The sequence below is a fragment of the Macrobrachium nipponense genome, chromosome 1 (assembly GCF_015104395.2).
Source record: "Macrobrachium nipponense isolate FS-2020 chromosome 1, ASM1510439v2, whole genome shotgun sequence".
Classification (NCBI taxonomy): Eukaryota; Metazoa; Arthropoda; class Malacostraca; order Decapoda; family Palaemonidae; genus Macrobrachium; species Macrobrachium nipponense.
In genome coordinates, this window is record NC_087200.1 from 27,797,908 (window position 1) to 27,805,407 (window position 7,500).

Consider the following 7,500-nt stretch of genomic DNA (forward strand, 5'->3'; position numbering starts at 1 on the left):
CAACTCACAATATACAACACTATAACTTCTCTTCTTTCCCCTTTTTGTTTCTAGTTCAAGCGCCGATTTACGTAAAGACTTTCTTGGTCTACCCACTGCCTCAGCTATGATGACTTTTGACTTCTGAGAAAGGACTTCAGGCCTTCCGAGATTCTCACTCTTTTAGCGATGAGAGTCATATGGATTTTGATATATATACATAATATATATATATATATATATATATACATATATATATATATATATATATATATATATATATATATATATATATATATATATATGGCCATTCTGAAGGTTATAGCCCGGATTCAGTCAATCCATCTGATTTCCTCTGAGTCATTAGCCATGGCTGTATCTAACTCCGTCACTCAATCTGCAAATACAAGAAGTGTCAAATGAAAAATAACCTAATAGAAACTTACGATAATGTACTTGGAGATAGGCTATAGTAAGTACATTCCACCCAGAGAGGGCCATATTTATAAGTATATATATAGATTATATATATAATATATAGAGATATATTATATCAATATTATGATAATTATATAATATCTTATATTAAAATATAGAATTAGATTATAGTTAATTATATATATCGATTTATATATTATATATAGATAATATATACAATATATATACATATATTATATATTTATATATATATGATTATATACCGATATTATTCATATTAAGCCGATTTTAGGCTTTGGTAGGCAGTACTTGAGTCATTCTTACACCACGGGTGAATAAAAGTCCTGGTAAAAAATAATTTGTTCCGGCTAGAGGGTTGCAAGCCCATACTATGAAGTTTAAGGGTAGTAGGAGATAGTTTGTGATCAAAATAGAAAAGCATGTTTTATGAAATAAAAGTTTCGAAAGGTCTGAATATGTGTTTGGATAGGTTTGGATGAAGAGAAATTGAGAAAATGCTGTGTGATTTAAATACATATTCAAGTGACAGATAAGAGATGGTGCATTGGAAGGAATGTGGGTCCTAAGGTAAATGAGAATGGAGTCTCTAATCGAAAATTGGTCAGAAATGGGAATGAATATGAAAAGTAATAGGTTTCCAAAGACGTATATTCATAAGTGTACTTGGAAAAGAGATAATGAAGAGAAGAGTTTTCTTAGATATGTCACTAAAGAGTGCAGTGGAGAGCAAGATAATGTATGGAAAGTAGAAAACAGGAGTAGTTACAGATATAGCTAACCATGAGCAGCTGAAATTTGAGTGAAAACAGATATAATAGAGGAGCAGTATGTAGGGAGGAGAGCTAATGACCAAATAATTCTTAGGGTAAAGGCACTATTATAGAGAGTCTGTCTAAAGACAATTAGATCTTTGTTGATGGAGGCAGTATTTTGAAGAGTTGCTACACGGGAAGGTTAGAATGGAGCTAGTAGTGAATAAGAATTGAGTGGGTTGATGTATATTTGGAAGTAATAATTAAGGAAGTGATTGGGAATTTACCAACGACCTTTAAGAGATAGACAATGGAAATCCAAAAGAGGATGTTGGGATTTTCAGTGAGATGTTGTGGTTCAGTGGTGAAAGTGACTGAGTGTCTGACCAGGATGTATCAGGTAATTCCCAAGGTTGGATGGAGGATTCCAAAGGAATCTGTAAGATGACTCACTGCTCCTTCATAAAAAGTAAAAGTGGCGGAGTTAAGTGTTTTTAAGGAGCAGAAAAGTTTAGGGCTGGATTTCTTTCAGAAAGTAAGAGATGACTTACGAGTAGTGATTGAAATGGGAAGAACATTGGATCTAGAACGGGGAAAAATGTGTATGCTAGGTTTGTACGTTATGAAACAGTAACTTTTTAGATAATTTTGTAAATGGAAAATATGATATGACATAGTGCCTAGAAAAAGCTTATGATCAAAACTGACAGAGAAGCAAAGAAGAGTAACTGAAAGTTTTTCATGACTGAAAATTAGGAGGTCTAAGACAAGGGCATAGCATGTCTCATTTTGATTTCTATTAATATGAATGAAGTGACGCAAGAAAGGATGGAAGATGTGGCAGCAAAGTTTTGAGATAAGAAAAGTTAGTATAAATGGAGAGTGGAATGGCGGATGTATGCAAATGATGCAGCGCTGATTTGGAGCCAGTGAAAAGGAACTGCATGAATTAATGAGAGAGAGAGTTTGTAAGTGTTTGTCATATTCAACTTTCGGTAGTGAATACCAGCAAGAGTGTGGTTCTAAGCATAAATCAAAACAAGGAAATTTAGTAATGAACCCAAATATGGATAAGAAAATGAATGTAACGGATACAGATAAGGAGAGAGAAGTGAGTCAAACAATAATTGAAGGGAGAAAGGCAGCACAGTTTATGCAAATAAAAAAAAACTAGGAAAGAATGTGTCTTTGGTTAGAATGTATGAGCATGAAGTGATTCATGAGCCAAATCTTTTTTATGGAAATGAAGTACGGATATTGAACGCAAAGCTGCAGAGAACAATTGTTTGTGTGATAGCGTGGTGAATAAAAAAAGTGCTGAGATGGTAGGACATGTAAAGGTATGAAGGCATGGTAAAAAAAAAAAATAAGTGCAGTTGGAAAGCTGGATCATAGTATTTAAGAATGGTTTGGTCTTGTGGAGAAAACTAAGGATGATCGGTTGGGGAAAAAATGTACACCTCAGAAAATCTTGAGGTGGCAGATAGGTAAGAAGTAAGAGGTACTCAGTGGAAGGGAGTTAATAACCCGTGGTTAGAGAGTGAGCGTGCTACAATGAATTGAAGAGTGTGTCCACGTGGAGTTTTTACACCAGCAAGTGATAAGACATCTATGTAGGTATAAGAAAAGGCTAGGTTGTGGAACTTTTATGTGCGTAAAGTTCTTCCTTCATTAAGCCATGAAATGATGAGTGTGGCAATAACTGTCGTCTTTTATTTCCTGTGGAGTCATCACGATTCTTCCCTCTATGTCTTAAAATTTTATGAGACCTTCCTACCTTGGGCATAAATTCGATTACCCTCCCCCCCAAAGCACACACACACACACACACACAAGAGAAAAAGCAAACTTTGAAATGAAAATCATTCATGAACTCCCACACCGAAGACTAATGGGACATCATCATGAAAAGGAAAACAGAGGTGGCAGTCATTCCGCTGTTATCATAATAGGTCGATTAGAGACTTGTTTAGGAGTGTGTGTGTGTGCGCGCGCGCGCGTGTGTGTGTGCGTGCGAGCGTGCGCTGGTTGTATTTACTGAACACAAAGATTAACAACTTCAATAAAAATGCATAATAACATAGCAAATATTTTTCTTGAAAATGTTAGAATAAAGATTAATTTATTAAAAATGAACGGATGTTTTCATCGAATTTGAATAATTACAGTACCGTTTTTCCATTTTCGATCAAAGATGTAACGTTTCTTTAAATAGCTTTTCTAATGACACGAAAATGAAAATATAAAATGAAAAATATTATCTCAACAACAGCTATATAGGTGGAATATAATCCTCGTATGTAGAGAATGAATCTCATGCTACATTGGCTTAAGCATTTTCTCCATGATGTTTCCCAACCCCAAACAGAACAGAATTAAATTGCAATTTTTTTTCCGGTTTCGACATTATTTAGAGAAGCATTCATCCATCATTTTAGCTATTTTTGGCGTCACTTAGATTTCAACATCAGTCTGCGCTCGTTCAGTGACAAAAGATAATGTTGTTCGAGGAAAACTATTCTTCAAAATGTACCAAAAAAATAGAAGAAATACATTTTCAGAACAACAAATACCATTAATTAAACTAAGTAATGCTCCATCTATATATATATATATATATATATATATATATATATATATAATATATTATATATATATATATGTGTGTGTGTGTATGTGTGTATATATATATATAGCTATATATATAATATATATATATATATATATATATATATCATATAATAATTATAATTATAATTATATAATATATATATTAATATACTATATATATATATATATATGTGGTGTGTGTGTGTAATGTTTTTATATATATATATAATATATATATATATATATATATATATATATACTTATAATAGATAGAGATATTATTATAATATAGATATATATATATATAATATATATATATATATATATATATATATATTGTTATGTAACTAATTCTTCCATCCGTATGATTCATCTTATGACAACTTAAAATTATCTGTGTGAATAAGAAACTACAATTTTAAATTAGCAAATGTTTTCTTTTTTACATTACTGACAGAGCATCTAATGGTTAAGGTACTTCTTGAGAAGTAATGAAGTGATAAAAGCCTAACTTGACTAAAGCTAAATGTGAACTAGACTAGACAATTCAAAATTTCCAATCAAAAACAAGCTAAAGGATGCAGCTGAACCTGGCAACTACCGGCCGATTGCAATCACAACAATCGAATCGAAGATACTTGAGTCTGTTCTTCTAGTGAGACTTCTCCCCTTTCTACACACCACTGACAACCAGTTCGGGTTTAAAGCAAACCACTCAACCGACACCTGCATCTACATACTGAAAGAATTGCTGAATTACTACCTATCATCAGCCTCTCCTGTTTTCCTTTGTTTTGTAGATGTGAGAAAAGCATTTGACAGAGTAAACTACCTGAAGCTCTTCCTGATGCTGCATAAAAGGGGCACACCCCTGTATCTAATTGGCATTTTGCATTGCTGGTTCTCCACACAGCAATTCTGTGTCAAATGGGGTAACGTATTATCTTACACCTTCGGCACCCTAAACGGGCTTCGGCAAGGGGGCATTCTCTCTCCATACCTGTTTAATACATACACAGATGCCTTGAATGTCAAACTGAACTCACTCCCAATCGGATGCACCGTCAATGAAACAACTATAAACAACCTCTGTTACGCCGACGATATGGTTCTGATTTCCCCATCAGTGCAAGGTCTCCAACGACTCATCGACACTTGCCGCTAATATGCAGAGGAATTTGATATAATCTACAACGAAACCAAGACCCAGTGCATGTCGCTGCTCCCGAGATTGCTTAGGCATATTGTAGAACCACAAATTTTCCTCGGAAACCATTGGCTGGAATTTGTGCACGAATTTCTGTATTTGGGTCACATTGTCACCGACGACCTAAAAGATACGGCAGACATTGAACAGAGGCGTCGTAAACTATGTGCAGCTGGTAACATGATTGCAAGGAGTTTTGCCTTCTGTCACCAAGACGTGAAACTGCTGCTCTTCCACTCGTACTGCTACAGTATCTATGGGCGTTCCCTCTGGTCGAACTTTACCCGAGAGACCATGAGACGCATCACTGTTGTGCACAATGACATTCTGAGGCGCCTCACAAACACTCCCCGCTACCAATCCGCCACACAGATATTCATAGAAAACCGCCTGGACAATTTAAAAATCATTGTTATGCGAACAATGTCCAGTCTGGTAACCCGAGTGAGAAACAGCAGCAACTCGCTCATACAAAGCATCCTAAGGAGTGATGCAAGAAGAAGATCTAAATTGTGGGAAAGATGGGAAAATGAGGCCTTTGTCCCCTAAAGGACTCAATCTCTGCATTGGCAAGATGTCATCTGCAGTTTTTGTCATTATTACATTTATTGCTGTTATTTTAATTTTTCTTTATTACTGTGATTACTATCAAGTTAAAGTTTTTTTTCTGCATTCAATTTTTGTATTTAGCCCTCTGGACCTGACTACTGTAACCACCTAAGGTCCCTCGTTGAAATTTAAGTTTTATAATTTGTGCACTAACTGTTATTACTCTCAATGCATATTTTTTTTCTCACCAATATTTTTACTGTTATTACCAGTATTATGATTACTAGCTTTTATGCTACCTCAGCTATTTTGTGGATGAGTGCCGATTATTCATTTTCTTTTTCTTTTTTATCATGTCTCATGTATGTAGATTGTGTATGTTACTGTCTGTATTTTGTATATTCAATGTATATGGCCCTGAGCTGAAATAAAGCATATTATTATTATTATTATTATTATTATTATTATTATTATTATTATTATTATTATTATTATTATTATTATTATTAATACATAATTATTAATCCTAAAATTATAAAGTCAGAATAGCGAGTGACGTGGAAATTATAAGTGCACTTTAATTTATGATTAAGATCAGCTGAAGATCATTCTTCTGAGGAATTGAAGAAACAAAAGTGTGACAAACAAAGGTACCCTAAACTGAGATATCTTGTAAAAGTGAATATGATTGTCTCACAAATATCTGCTAACAAGTTCTAGTAGTTATTACTTAAAATTGTACTAACCTTGAAATGTAGGGTTAAAATGGTCAATCTTTATTCTATCATGCAAGATACTGTAGATAAACATATGACGAGGCATGCTATTATTTGGCCCTGAAGGGCCAGTACAACTTGTTCATAGGTGGTTAATTAACCCAGAATTTTTTAATAAATGGCCTCGTGCCAATGGGCTATGTATTATGATAAACGACACTCTATAGAATTTATTACTTCTGTCCTACAGTATAAGCATTTTCTCCTAAGATAATATTATTGTAAACCAAAGGATAGAATTAAGGAAAGGTGTAATGCTCCTCAGAAAATAGAAAAAATTATACAGAGTATAGATCTCATCAGATAACACTGAAAATTACACAAAAATGTCGAGGCTAAGGAGAGATACTCAATCAACAAGTAAAATGAGATTGAACGATATATAAACGAGCCATTCTTTAAAATAATATTGCCTTATTAGACTAAGTTAAATGTATAACATTCTTGCTGACAATGAGGCTAAGGAGAGATACTTAATCAACAAGTAAAATGAGATTGAACAATATATAAACGAGCCATTCTTTAAAATGATATTGCCTGATTAGACTAAGTTAAATGTATAACATTCTTGCTGACAATAAACGTGTCTAGTCTCTTTAAATGGATACTCTGCCAGAGGTGGCACTTATTATGATAAGCCTATGGGCTTTAAAGAGGCATATCTTGAAGGGTGAGTATGCCAGTATATTAGTGCTTAATGAAGTACTAATTCATAATGCCAGGATTCTTGGCGAATGGAGGCTCTGCCTAAGCAAGGTGCACAACAGAAAGGAGTGAAGATGAATTGAGAAGGAAACTGTAGAGGAGAGGATATGGAAAGTACAAAAACATAAACAGTTGCAAAAATGATAAAAAAGAAATAGAAGTAGCAGAATATGGTACTCTCCTCTGGATGTGGAGAGGCCAGAGTCCTCTATAAAAATGTGGCACTGTGCTGGAGCACTAGTGTGGAGGGAGACTGTCAGCTCCTCCAGGTGTTATGGAATCCTCGTTGTCCTTTACCTTTCTCCTTCAACCTCTCTGAGGCTAGTTTGATGATGCCGCGGTGGAACTGGAGAGACCCAAGTCTGTGTAAGATGCCTGAGTGGCATCGGCAATGACTGCTGTGACAGTTGGAACAGTGGCTTTCAGCCCCGTTCCTAACGCTGGTTGACTCAGTTCCTGGTGT